The sequence below is a fragment of the Phaseolus vulgaris genome, chromosome 7, assembly GCF_000499845.2.
Source record: "Phaseolus vulgaris cultivar G19833 chromosome 7, P. vulgaris v2.0, whole genome shotgun sequence".
Classification (NCBI taxonomy): domain Eukaryota; kingdom Viridiplantae; phylum Streptophyta; class Magnoliopsida; order Fabales; family Fabaceae; genus Phaseolus; species Phaseolus vulgaris.
Window position 1 is genome coordinate 17,076,766 of NC_023753.2, and position 14,995 is coordinate 17,091,760.

Consider the following 14,995-nt stretch of genomic DNA (forward strand, 5'->3'; position numbering starts at 1 on the left):
AATATTGTTTAGAAAGGTGCTTAGAGGGAAACATTAGAAACCTCTACTGTTAAAGCATCTTTTAGTCTTTAGTTAAGAGTCTTGGGGGGGGGGGGTGTTAGTAGATAGGTGTAGGAGTAAATAAGGAGGTGTCAAAGTGAAGGATCACACCTTCCTCATGCTTTGTTTTAGGCGCAAATTCTAGAAGCTTTTTGGGAGGGAGTTTTTTGAATTTGTGTAGCTTACATTTCACACCTTAGGCTATAAATAGAGGTGCTCTCTTTGTAAATTGGAGATTGGAATTACTCTAAGAAAACTCTACTCAAATTTTGAGTGAACTTTGGAGAGCTTTTGGAGCCTTCTTCTCTAGTCTTATCTTGATGGATCAATGGAGTCCTCAAGTGGCAGCATCACTCTTATCTAGGAGCATTCCACACTTCTAGTGGCGAGATCATCCAACATCCTTCCATCTTCATGAGCACTCTCTTCTCCTTCCTTCCTTCTCTTTCAATTGTTCATGTTGTCTTGTGTTCTTGAGTTGTTTGGTTCGGCTTTTCTATTTTTTTTCAGCACCTATGTTCTGTTCTTGCCTTTTAATTACACTTTTGTTCGGTTCAAATGTTTGCTTATTCAATTCTGTTCGGTTCCTTTAATTGTACCTCTCTTTGTTGATTCAATTTGACAATATGTGGAGCATCCAAATGAGTTTGGGATTTGGTACTAGTTTTTGGTGAGTTCTTGTCTTAGAACAATGATCCAACTCTAAGAAAAGTGCCTCTATAATGTCCAGCTCAAGGTGATTCCTAAGAATGTCAAGAATCATTCTCTATATGGCTAGTGGAATCACATCACCCTAGGAGAGCTATAAGGGAAAGACAAGAAAGCACTAAGGAGGTTAGGGTAGATCTACCTTATTTCCATGGAAAAGAAAATGTAGAAACTTACCTAGATTGGGAAATGAAGGTAGAACAAATATTTGCTTGCCATAGAGTGAGTGAGGAACGAATGGTACCCCTAGCCACCATAAGCTTTTAAGGTAATGCTATGTATTGGTGGACTGCCCTTGAGCAAGATAGGCGCTTTCATAAGGACCCTCCCATAGAGTATTGGAATGATCTTAGGGGAGCCTTAAGACGCCACCACATTCCCTCCTATTATAATAGGGAGTTAATGGACAAGCTCGAAAGACTCCAACAAAGGGCTATGAGCATAGAGGAATATAGGCAAAAAATGGAATTATACATGATGAGAGCCTCAATTAGGGAGTCTGAAACCACTACCATAGCAAGGTTTTTTAGTGGACTCAATCTTGAGATTAGAGATAGAGTAAAAATTTTACCCTTTAGAGACTTGAATGATTTAATTCAACTTTGTATCAAAGTTGAACAACAAAATTTAAGAAAAGTTTCAAGTCGTAGGGAATGTTCATATTCTATCTCCTATCCCAAGAGGGAGTATAAAAGGGAGGAAACTTCTAAGCAAAGATCTAAGGAAACTCCCAAAAATATAGATAAAGAAGTGATAACCCCACAACCCCATAGCCGAGATAAAAAAATGTTTTAAATGCTTTGGAAGAGGACATATAGCTGCCCAATGCCCAAATAGGAGCAGTATATTCTTAAGGGGTAAGGATGTATATAGTAGCCAAAGTGATGAAGCTAGTGGGGAAGAAGAAAAAGAAGATAATGAAAGGGCTTATCCATGTGAGGGTGAATTAATGATGATCCGTAGAACGCTTAACAATCAACCTAGTATGAGCCAAGAGACATAAAGAGAGAACATTTTTCACACAAGGTGTAAAGTTTTTGAAAATGTGTGTTCTCTCATTGCCGATAATGGTTCTTGCTGCAATTGTTGTAGCGCTAGGATGGTTGAAAAGTTGAATCTACAAGTAATCCCTCATCCTAAACCTTACAAACTTCAATGGATCAATGAAGATGGTGAATTAACTGTAGATCAACAAGTGAAATTTGAGTTTTTTTATGGGGAACTATAAAGATAAAGTTTTGTGTGATATAGTGCCCTTGGAAGCTTGTCATATTTTGTTGGGTAGACCTTGACAATTTGATAAAAAAAAAACTATGCACAATGGTCTTACCAATGAGATTACTTTCACTCACAAAGAAAAGAAGTTTGTACTTTATTATCATCTTCCCAAGTGATAAAGAACTAAGTGCAAATGAGAAGAAAAAAGGAAGAGAAAAAAGAGAGAGTAGAAAACCTAGAAAAATCCCTTACGGAAAAAGAGGCGTGGGAGAAGAGTAGTCCTTCCCACAAGGTCATTCAGAAAGAAGAAGAAAAATTTGAAAATAAGTTTGAAAAAAATACTTCTTTCTGAACAACCTTCAAACCTCTTACTTTGTAAATGAACACTTACATGCACTGCCACACTTACGGAGACTTGTGTTCTACCTCCTCAAGTAAAAGATCTTTTAAAAGACTTTGATGACATATTCTCTAAGGAAGGCCCTAGTGGACTTCCCCCTTTTAGAGGAATTGAACATCAAATAGATTTAGTTCCGGGAGCTAGTCTACCAAATAGACCGGCCTATAGAACTAATCCTGAAGAAACTAAGCAGATAGAATAACAAGTGCAGGATTTGTTGGATAAGGGTTGGGTTCAAAAGAGCCTAAACCCTTGTGCTGTACCTGTCTTGTTGGTGCCTACAAAAGATGGCAAGTGGAGAATGTGTTGTGATTGTAGAGCCATCAATAACATCACCATCAAGTATAGGCACCCAATTCCAAGACTAGATGATATGCTTGATGAATTGCAGGGGTGATCTTAAAAGTGATCTTAAAAGTGGATATCACCAAATTAGAATTAAAGAAGGTGATGAGCGGAAAACCGCTTTTAAAACCAAATTTGGACTATATGAGTGGTTAGTGATGCCTTTTGGGCTCACTAATGCACCTAGCACTTTTATGAGGCTTATGAATCATGTCCTTACAGATTGAATAGGTAAATATGTAGTAGTATATTTTGATGATATATTAGTATATAGCAAAAGTTTAGAATCTCACCTAAGTCACCTTAGGGAAGTTCTCCTAGTGCTTAGGAATAATAACTTGTTTGCTAATAGAGATAAATGTACTTTTTGTGTTGATAGTGTAGTATTTTTAGGATTTATAGTTAACAAAAATGGGGTACATGTTGACCCCGAAAAAATCAAAGTCATCCAAGAATGGCCAATTCCACAAAATGTAGAGGAAGTTGGGAGTTTCCATGGATTAGCAAGCTTTTATAGAAGATTTTTGCCTAATTTCTCAAGTCTAGCTTCACCACTCAATGAGTTAGTGAAGAAAGACGCTCCATTTTGTTGGACCGAGAAGCAAGATCAAGCCTTCAAGAGGCTAAAAGCTCAACTCACTAATGCACCCATTCTAGCTTTACAAAATTTTGCAAAAACTTTTGAGCTAGAATGTGATGCATCGGGAGTAGGCATAGGTGCCGTGTTGTTGCAAGGTGGACATCCAATTGTTTACTTTAGTGAAAAACTTCATGGAGCCACTCTCGACTACCCCACCCATGACAAAGAGCTCTATGCACTTGTGAGGGCCTTAAAGACTTGGGAGCACTATCTAGTCTCTAAAGAATTTTTCATTCATAGTGATCATGAGTCTTTAAAATATTTGAAAGGTCAACATAAGTTGAACAAACTACATGAAAAATAGATGGAATTTCTTGAATAATTTCCTTATGTTATCAAATACAAGAAGGGTAGTACAAACATTGTGGTCGATGCTCTCTCAAGGAGACATGCCTTATTTTCAAAACTTGAAGCCCAAATTCTTGGATTTGAGAACATAATTGAACTCTACAAAGAAGATCATGATTTTTCATCCATCTTTGCTAAATGTGAACATAGAGCACAAGAAGGATTTTATGTGTCTGAGGGGTATCTTTTTAAAGAAGGAAAACTTTGTATACCTCAAGGAACACATAGAAAACTTCTTGTAAAAGAATCTCATGAAGGAGGTCTCATGGGCTATTTTGGAGTTGAAAAGACTCTAGAGCTTTTAAAAGGAAAATTCTTTTGGCCACATATGAGAAGAGACGTCCAAAGACATTGTTTTAGATGTATATCATGTTTAAAAACTAAGTCTAAAACAATGCCTCATGGACTCTATACTCCTTTACCTTTTGCAAGTGCTCCATGGGAAGACATTAGCATGGATTTTATTCTTGGACTTCCTAGGATTGCAAGAGGTTTTGACTCCATTTTTGTGGTTGTGGATCATTTTAGTAAAATAACACATTTTATACCATGCCACAAAGTGGATGATGCAAATAATATCTCTAGACTCTTCTTTAGAGATGTGGTAAGACTTCATGGACTACCTAGAAGCATAGTGTGCAATAGAGATCCAAAATTTATAAGCCATTTTCGGAGAACTCTTTGGGCAAAACTTGGAACCAAATTGAATTTTTCAACTTCTTGTCATCCTCAAACGGATGGACAAACCAAAGTTCTAAATCGATCTCTTGGTACTGTGCTTAGGGCAGTCATGAAAGGCTTGGGATGAGTATCTTCCTCATTTTGAGTTTGCATACAATAAAGTAGTTCATAAAACTACTAATATATCTCCATTTGAGGCTGTTTATGGATTTAATCCTCTTACTCATTTAGATTTGTTGCCACTTCCTAATCCACAAGAATTTGTTCATAAGGAAGGAGTAACAAAAGCTGAATTTGTCAAGAAAATGCATGAGAGGATTCAAGCACAAATACAAAAACAAACTGAGAAATATACAAAACATAACAATAAGGGGAAGAGAGAGATAATTTTTGAAGAAGGAGATTTAGTTTGGCTTCATCTTAGGAAAGATAGATTTCCAACCAAGAGGAAGTCCAAACTTAGTCCCCGAGCTGACGGACCCTTCCAGGTCCTCAAAAGAATCAACAACAATGCATACATTCTTGATTTACCTGAAGAATATGGAGTTCATCATATTGAATGCAATCCTGAATCTGTCTACCTTGAACATACTCATATTGATTAGGATAAATGATTCTAGCAGCCACAAATGCAAGCCTATCCGCTAGTATCTTGGAAATAATTTTAAAATTGAAATTAGCAACAACAATGCCTGTAATGGAGTCAGCACCCTGAATCTTAGAGAAAACCCATTTTTGTTTAAAAAACTATTGAACAACATTGCAAACATTTGTCCCAATAATTTCCTAGCAAGAATGATAGAAACCACCACCAAAACCATCAGGACTAGGAATTTCTTTTGGTCTTTTTAAAAGACAAGTTTATGTAAATAAATTGGGCTCACTTTGGAGGTCCAAATAAAAGAATAAGCTAGAACAGGGGCATAAATTGGGGTGTACTTAGCATAAATTGGGCTTGTGCCAAGCCTACCTTTTTGATCATGAGTGATCAGGTGCTTTGAAGAATTCAAATCCAAAGTGTTTGATGAAAGACTGGTGTTGATGTTGTGTTTGGGTGGGATCTGGGTAGAATATGTTAGAATATATGGCTTTAAACGAGAAGGGGGGGGTGAATTGTTTAAAGGGGATTTTCGAAAAGTTTTTAAGGTAGAATGTGTTTCGTGGTTTCAACCGATTGTTTCTTTGAAAATCCTAACAGAATTCAGTTTTGAATGTTGAATCTGTTTTAAATGTTTTTCAATAGAATACGCTCTTTCATTAATTGCTTTGACCAATCTTTGGAGAATATAAATGGTTAGTTTATGTTTTCAAACAAGTAAGAAGAAAAACAGATTTGAGTTTTTGAGTAGTGTCAAAGTTGATTCTGTTGAATCAAGTGTGTTCAAAAGCTTTGAAGAATCTAAATCCTAGCGTTTGATGGAAGGCTGAAGTTGCTTGAAGTTGTTGCTGTGTTTTTGAGTAGGATATGGGTAGTTTATCTTTGTAATCCACTCTTTGTTGAATCTAAAGCTTAAATGCTTTCAAATCTTTTAAGTTTAAAGTGTTTTTCAAACTAAGTGAAAAATAACCTGTTGTTTTGTCGAAACAACCGATTAGTTTACACTTAGGTGTTTTTGAAAAGGTTGAAAACTGTTTTGGTTGGTTGACTTGTTGTCAAACAAAAACAACCAATTGATTCGCACTTTCAATCGATTGTTTGTTTGAAAATCCTAACAGAAACAGTTTTGTTAGTTAAGTGAGCTTTACATGATTTTATAACTGAATACGTTTCTGCTTCAAATACTTTGACCGTTCTTTGAATGCTATAAATAGTTTGTTTAAGTGTTATAACAAACAAGAAGAAAGAAAAACAGATTTGAGTTTTTCACAGATTGCTTTCAAAGATTTGATTTTTCACCTTTGAGCTTTGGTTTATCAAGAGAGAGTGGAATAGGATTACATCTGTATTGATTTCAGTTCATTCTATAACAAGTGTAATTCGTTCTGAATACTTTGTACATTCTGGTGTTCTAAAGCCAAGAAGGATTGTGTGCTCTTGAGGTTGTCAAGATCAACATTCTTGGTGTGTGTGTTAAGCCAAAGGAAGTATGTTTCTTGAGGGGAACATTCTTATTGAGCCAAATCAGTTTACTGCTGCAGAAAAACAACCGATTGTTTTCTCGAAACAACCGATTGTTTTGAGTCTGACAGCACTTTGAAGAAATCAATTCAATTTCCATTTTGAATTTCTATCCATTGCAAATCAAATTAAAGAGAGAATCCTTGGTCTATGAACCTGTGTTGAAAGCTGATCACGCTCAGAAAGAAGTTACAATAGTCATAAAGGAATATATTCCAAAATCTTGGAAATTCAAGAGCCTTAATGACTAGTCAAAGATCACATGTGAAGACCATGTGATTTTCTACTTTTTCTGACGTTTTCTGTGCAAGGCATGGTCAAGTCCTCTCTCTCAGAAAATCTGGTACACACTCATGTCATTAAATGCTTCATGATTCTGATGTGCTATAAAATTTGTTGCAACAGATCTTCCATAAGAACAACCAATTGCAACATCTCTTGCAAAATTTGTGAGTGAGCTTTTCTCTGCTTTTCATCTCAACCATCATGGACTCAAGTTCTCCCTCCTCAAGAAGAGTCAAATCCAGAGCAGTAAGGTCTGGAGGAAGGCTTGAAGGATGGTTTTCTGGTGATAATGATCTTATTGAGAGATATAGATTTGAGACTAGCACCAAAGTGATAAACAACCCTAAAGTTGTTTGGTTTGATTGGTTGAAAAGCCAAAAGCTAGACAATGTCAAAAGGCTTCTCAAAGATCAATCCCTTAGAAAGTTCTTGGAGAGGAAAGGGAATATCTATCCAGATTTAATAAGAGTTTTTTACACAAATCTCAAGTTTGAGGGAAACAACCTTGTTTCTCATGTAAAAGGTGTAGAAATGGAGATTACACATGAAGTGTGGACTGCTGTAGCTGGTCTAAAGTACTCAGGCCTCAGAATTAACAAGGGGAACCTTGGAGTAGTGGAGGACTTCAACAAAGTTCAATACTACAAGAGCTGCTTGAAGAACCAAAATGCACAAGTTAGGACTTGTTTGGTTGGTGACTTAAGGCTTGATGAAAGGTTGCAAGCCCTCATTGTGACTTGGATTCTAACTCCAAGGGGGAGCAATCATTCAGTGCTTACTGAGGAGGATCTGGTGTACATCTTCTGTATTATGAAAAAGATCTGAATTAATTGGATTCACATCATCAAAGAGCACATGCAAAATGCAATAAGGTTAAGTGACTATCACTATCCATATGTTGTTTTGATTTCTAAATTTCTGCTCTATTTTGAAGTCAACCTAGAGGATGAAACATCTGAGCTAGTCAAGTCAACTCAAGAGTTGAACAATGGATCTCTCAGCAAAATGGGTTTTACCAAAGTAGGTGGAAAATGGATTAGCAAAGATGGTGACTTTGGAGCCTCATCTAGTGTTGTTGCTGATCATGAACAAGATGAACATGCTGCAGATATGGATTTTCAACATGAAGATCTACCTGAAGCACATCAAGATGTTGGACCTAGTGCTGGTGTTGCAAATCAAGAACAAAGAATGCAATCCATGTCTTCTTTTGAAGAACTCATGATGAATAGGCTTGATAGTTTTGCGGAGAATCAAAGGAATCTTCATGATCTTTGTGTCAGCAATTTCCAGAGGATTGATAACAGGTTTGACAGCATGGATGCACGTTTCATGACTCTAGATGAACAGATTGAAGCAGTACAGAACCAAATCTTTGATCTTTAATATGCTAATGATGATGAATGAAGAAAAACAATCGGTTGATGTATCGAAACAACCGATTGTTTTTGGTGGTTGTATCAGTTTTCTATTTTGCTGCTCTTGCTGTTTTAAATCTGATGTATTGAGAACAATTATCTTGTTTATCTCTTCGTTTTGTCTATTTGTGAAGACAAATAGGGGGAGATATATGCTATGTTTAATTTCAGTTTTTGCTCCTATATTTGTTTGTTGTTTGCTATTTGCTCTGATATTATGTTCTGAACCTCTATATTTGTTTATGTGCTAACCAAATATCAGAAATTCTATGTTTTGCTTAAAAATTGTGCTTTGCAGGAACTGCTTCAGATTTAATCAGGTACAACACAAGCATCAGGGATTTGTCTTCATCAAATAGGGGGAGATTGTTGAACCAAGTGGTGTTCAAGCTTTGAAGAATCCAAAACCCTTTGAAGGATGTTGAAGGCTAGGCTGTGCTTGCTGTTGTAGAGCTGTCTTAGATAGGATATGGGGTAGATTGTTTATGTAATCCACTCTTGATTGAATCCAAAGCATAGGCATTCTCAATCCTTTTAAAAGAAAATTGTTTTTCAAACTAAGTGAAAAACAACCGATTGTTTTGTCGAAACAACTGATTGTTTTATACTTAGGAGCTTTTAGAAAAGGTTGAAAATTGTTTTTCAAATGGTTGAGTTGTTAAAACCAAAACAACTGATTGATTCGTGGAAACAACCGATTGTTTGTTTTGGTACCATAACAGAAAAATGGTTTGTGCTTTGACTGAGCATTAAATGATTTTCTAACTATTTACGCTCCAATCTTTAATGCTTTGACCAATCTTTAAATGCAATGAATAGTTTGTTAAGATTTGATAACAAACAACATCTTTGAATATATTCAGAAAAACAGATTTGAATTAAGAAGTTTTTTGAAGTGTTTTGAGTTTTTCAAAGAGTTGAGATTGCTTAGAGATTGAGATTGATCAAAGAGTGTGACATAGGATTTCTACTTGTATTGATTTCAGAATTGCTTCTGTAATAAGTGTAATCCTTGTATCTGTTGAACAAGAATCTTTGTGTGTTTGTTGAGAAGTGTTGTGTGTTCTTGATGGGATCAAGATAAGCATTCTTAGTGTTGGTGTGTTGGCCAAGAGAAGTGTGTGTCTTGAGGGGATCAATGTCACTTTCTTGGTTGTGTTGTAAGTGATCTAGGTTTGATTGCTTAGTTAATTCCTCAGTGGTTTCTGAGAAGACTGGATGTAGCTCTGGGTTTAGAGTGAACCAGTATAAACATTTGTGTGCATTATCTCTTTCCTTAATCTCTTTCCTTCGAAGAAACAACCGATTGTTTCGAAGAAACAACCGATTGTTTCGAAGGAACAACCGATTGTTTTTTTGTTGCTTTGTTGTTTAATTGCTTATATTCTTGGCTAACTTGATTCCTGTTCTGGATTCACACAAAGAATTTTGTTAAATCTGAAAAAGTTTTCAAAAGCCCCTCTTAAACAATTCACCACAATCTCGTTTAAGGCCATATATTCTAACATTTCACGAAAAGTGCACCTAGGTTTAGGGTTTTTTGACCTACCTTCTAGAAGGTTGCTCATAAATGACACACATACACCTCTCACTCTTGCTCTCCAAGTAACTCTCTCCTATATAAAGGATGCCTTGCGTCATGTAATTGACACATTGAATTTTGAAATAGAAAAGAAACTCGGTCAGAGTGTTTAGTGAGTTAAGTCTCCTATCCTTGGGTCTTATCCTGAGTGCACAACACCTTAAGTGGCGGCTCTTCATCACTCATCTTGAAGTAGTGATGACTTTTTACGGCAAGTGCACCGCGTTTGTCAGAAGTAATAATTGTCCCTAAGGACGGATATCGATCCCACAAGGAACAGTGAATTATCAAGTACAATAATTGCTAAATATAGAACAAAACAATTAAAAGTATATTGAAAGTGGTTGTGTTGGCGATGATCAATAAGAAAACAGACAAAGAATTAATTGTTTCAATTGGAAAAATAGGGATTAGGTTTCATCTCTCTCCCTCTCATGTATTTTGATTAGCATGTCAATATTAAGTTCTTTAATTGAATTTGATGCCCGTATAAAAATCATTTATATCGATTCCTCGCATATAAAATCCTTAAGAATGTTCCCTAACTATCGATCCCTCGCATAATTATAAGAACAACTTAGAACGAAGCTCAGACGTTAATAGCAATTAACATTTCAAGTCTATTCCTAACACTCAAATATGTTAAGTATTGTTGTTTAGGTCCGAACCCTAAAAATACCTCCCGGTCAGATTTAAGATTCTCAATTTGTCACGGAAAATTAAAAGTAAAACAACAATACCAATAATCAATCAAGAACTGAATATTAATATATAAAATATCACCTCAATACATAAGAGTTTGAGCAGATTACTCCCAATTCCAAAGGGTAGAATTAGCCACGCATACTTCTATCACCTTCCATTCTCCCAATTGGGTTACAATTCACTTTATGGTGTGTTTTCCTCTCAATCTGGCACCCTAAGGTTGAGCCTCTAGCCCTCTATTTATCCTAGTTTTCTAGGGTTAGGTTGTTTCCTATGTCGCGCTAATGGGCTAAATGATAAAACATAAAAAAGGCCCAATCTTTCTTTGCATCTTTTTCCATTCTGGGACCTTCTATCTTTATCTTTTTAGCTCAAATCATTCATCTTTAATCCAAATCTCCAATCTTCCTTAGAAATCTGCAATTAACACCAAATTTGAGAATAAAATACTCTTATTCAAATAAAGATCATAAAAAATGTAAAAATGTATAAATTCATAAATTAGGGATTATTTTATATGTAAATTAGCAATAAATCCTCATAAGTGCCTATATTTTAATATAAAATATTACTGAAATTAGACACTTATCACTCTCCCCAACTTAGAATCTTGCTTGTCCTCAAGCAAAGTAAATGAATATATTTGAATTTAAATATCAAACAGCTTAATTCACTAAACAACAGATCAAATTAGAAACTTATGATGCTTCCAAATTCAAATATAGAAAATTATAGACACAATCAATTTCCAGGATCAAATCAAAACAAATAAATGACAATTCATCAAGGAATATCTTCTCATATGCTCACGGGTAAGTGTTTCTCTATATTTTCACTGAATCATAACAAATCACAGTTGCTTTTCATTTCATCTTCAAATCACAAACATATTAGAAACATGAATCTTGAGGTCTTTTACAGGGTTGTAATGAGGCTGGGCTTCCAAAAAATATTGGTTTTTCTTAGATAACAAAATGCACATCTTAAAGAAGAAGAACATACCTACAATTCAATTATAGAGAACATATATGTTATCTAATTACCACTTTCTTTCGATGTCACCTTTTTCCTCATTTTCTTTCTTTTCATGATTTTCATGAAATTATTTTCTATCTTTCTTTTTTTTTTATTTCTTTTGCTTCTTCTGTTTCTGTTTTTTTTTTCAATAATAGGAAAAGATTCTTCCTATTTTCAACTTTTTGAACTTTCAAAATCAGAACCAACCATTCCCTTTTCTATATGTATTGCATCTATGTTCTCCTTCCTTAGACATGCTAAAGGGTAGAAAATTATATCAATAAAGGTTAAGGTGCAATATTAACAAAAAATTTCTTAGCCCAAAGGGGATATAAAAAAATTGGAATTCTAATATAAAGGTTGGCTTTTTGGCCCTGGCTCCTAATTAACACAAACAAATGCCTCAATCATCTTCATGATCTTTTATGATGCAACAAAAATAAAAATCAAGCAACCACAACTGTCAATTCATCAGTAAAACTCTCAAAATTGTTTAAGGTTCACACACTCACTTGGTTTAAATGGTCTCATTCCTTTTTGTCTTGTCATTATTTGTCCTAATCAATCATCCTGTTAAATTTTCATGTATCATAATTTTAACTACATTTGAATAGGGATTCAATCATATTTTCTTTTCTAACCTGTGTCTAATTCATCTCACTGTTTAATATCTAAACACAAATTCTTTTTTCCACAATTCAAAATTAATATTCTAGTTCTTTTTTATTTGAGAAAAATAAACTAGAAAGCAAACAAATTAAAACTGAAAATTTATTCAAGAACGATAATTCAAAACCTAAAACTAACAAACTAACAAAAACAACAAATTTATTCAAAACACAAAATAAGCAATTAAAACAAACTAAAAAAATAAACAAATAAAAAAAACAAAATAACCAAAAAATAAAATAAAATAAATAAAAACTAAACAGAAAATAAAATTTAAATAATTGAAAAGAAAAGAGAATTAGAGAGATAGAACCATATTTTTGCTCAATCCTCTCTTCTTAAGAAGTCATCCAACTTTTTGTTAAAAATTTTATCTATAGTCTTGCTTCATTTGCTGGATCTGCCCCCTTGACTAATAGAACCTGTCCTCAGGTCAAAATACATAACCTGCAAAATGATTAGGAGGCATACAAGATTTTTTTTTTATTTTTTTGAAAAATAAAATAAACAAATGTAACAACATAAAACTAAAATGTGGACTGGGTTGCCTCCCAGTAAGCGCTCATTTAACGTCATCTAGCTTGACGCCTGTTTATTTCAAGGAGGATATTTATCTTGTTCCACCCGTGCTTTTGTTATCACTTTTATCCGTCTTGAATATGGCTCTTCAACTTCAATTTTTCCGTCTTTCTTCAATTCCTTGATGACCCATAATTTTCTTGTTTTCTTCCTTCCTCTACCCCTACCTGCGTTGAGCATGATAGGTTGTCCTGGACGATACTCCTCTCCTTCCACTAGCTTTCCTTGATTGTCTCCTTTTGCCTCTAACTTTTCATGACGTATAACTTTCTCCTTTGACTTTGAACTCTTCATCTTTTCACTATTTCTTGGAATTTCCTCTTGTTTCCCAGTCTCATCTGCAGTACACTTGGTTACATCATTAAAAAGATTAAATTTTACCTCTTCATCATGAGACCTTACAAGAATTTCTCCCTTGTCAACATCAACTATGACTTTAGCAGTTTTCATTAAAGGTCTGCCGAGAATCAAAGGGACATCCTCATCTTCTTTCATGTCCAGGATAACAAAATCCACCGGAAATATGAATTTGTCTATTTGCATAAGGACATCTTCAACCACACCATAGGGATACTTCACTGTTCTGTCAGGCAATTGTAACTGCATCTTGGTGGGTTTAACCTCCAAGTTACCTATCTGTCTTAACATGGATAATGGCATCAAATTTACACTTGACCCTAAGTCCAATAAAGCATTATACACAAATAAATTACCAATTGACACAGAAATAGTAAAACTCCCTGGATCCCTGAATTTCTTTGGCAAAGTTTTTGAGAAATTGCTCCCTGCTTCCTTCTCTCCATATTTATTTTTAAAACAACATATCTTCCTTCTAACTTCATCAAAATATGTCTTTTTCTCTGGCCATCCTGCAAAATAATTTTTTGGAAGCAAATTGTCAGAAAATAATCCTTCCTTTTCTTTTTTTATGTTCCTCTGGGATGTTTCTTTTGCGATTTCTACAATTTCACAATTTTCTCCCTCTTCCTTATTTTTTTCCTTTTCTTTTTCAACCTTCACCATCTCACCATTTTCTTCTCTAGTTTTCTCATCACCTTCAGTAGTGATGTTATTGCACTGCTCCTTGGGGTTGGTGGTAGTGTTAGCTGAGAATTGGCCAATTTTCCCTTCTACAGTTTGTGTGAGTTGTGACATTTGTTTAGCTAGCTGTCCTATCTGAGTTTCCATGCTCCTAATCGTAGCCATACTATTTTCCTGTGTACTCACAATCTTTGACAAAACATCTTCCACTTTATTCATCCTGTCAGGAATAGATGGAGAATTCGATTGATGCTGCTGTTGGAAAGGCCCTTGCTTGTTGGATGAATTATAGTCTTGCTTCCATCCAAAATTCTGATTTTGATTATTTTTCCAACCTTGAGGATAATTGTTAGAAAAACCGCCTTGCCTTCCTTGATTGCCCATATAATTCACCTCAACTTCGGATGCGTTGTTCTGATAATAACAGTGACCATTAGGATGATCACCTCCACAAAAATCACACCTGAGAGGTACATTCTGACTTTGGAGTGATTGAACAGCATGCAACTTTTGGGGTAATTGGGTCATATGTGCGGTCAGTTGCTCAAGTTGTTGTGTCAGAATTTTGTTTTGAGCTAGCAATGCATCTGCAGTGTTTAACTCCAATACTCCTCTTTTTTGATGATTTTTTCTATCATGTTGAGCTTGATAGTCAGTTGTGGCCAAAGCTTCTATAATCCTCGTTGCTTGATCTGCATCAACAGCCATCATTGTGCCACCAGCCGCGGCATCTAGGAGCATCTTTGTATTTGATCTAAGACCATTAATAAATATGCTCAGTTGAGCAATATCTTCAAACCCATGGTTTGGGCATTTTCTCAGCATCCTCTTGAATCTCTCCCATGCCTCACAGAAAGACTCTTCTACCCCTTGTCTGAACATAGATATTTCAGACTTAGCATTGATGTAGCGAGAGATTGGGAAAAATCTTTGCAAAAATTTTTCCTCCACATCCTTCCATTTGGTTAAACTCTGATTAGGATGAGATATAAGCCACTCCTTTGCTTTCCCTGCCAAAGAAAAAGGAAATAAACGCATGTATATACTCTCAAGATCACCTGATTGGAAACCCATAGTTCCCACCAATTCATAAAAAGTAGCCAAGTGTGTATGAGGATCCTCATGATCCATCGCCGTGAATTGATTGGTACTAATGAGGGTAAGGAATGCAGGCTTCATCTCCAAGGCCCTGTTAGTTGCA

The 14,995-nt window shown here is 35.3% G+C and overlaps 1 pseudogene; it reads left to right on the forward strand.

The window, feature by feature from the left end:
• The first annotated feature begins 14,590 nt into the window (after positions 1-14,590).
• LOC137830775 (small nucleolar RNA R71) lies at positions 14,591-14,696 on the forward strand (annotated as a pseudogene).
• Positions 14,697-14,995: the final 299 nt, after the last annotated feature.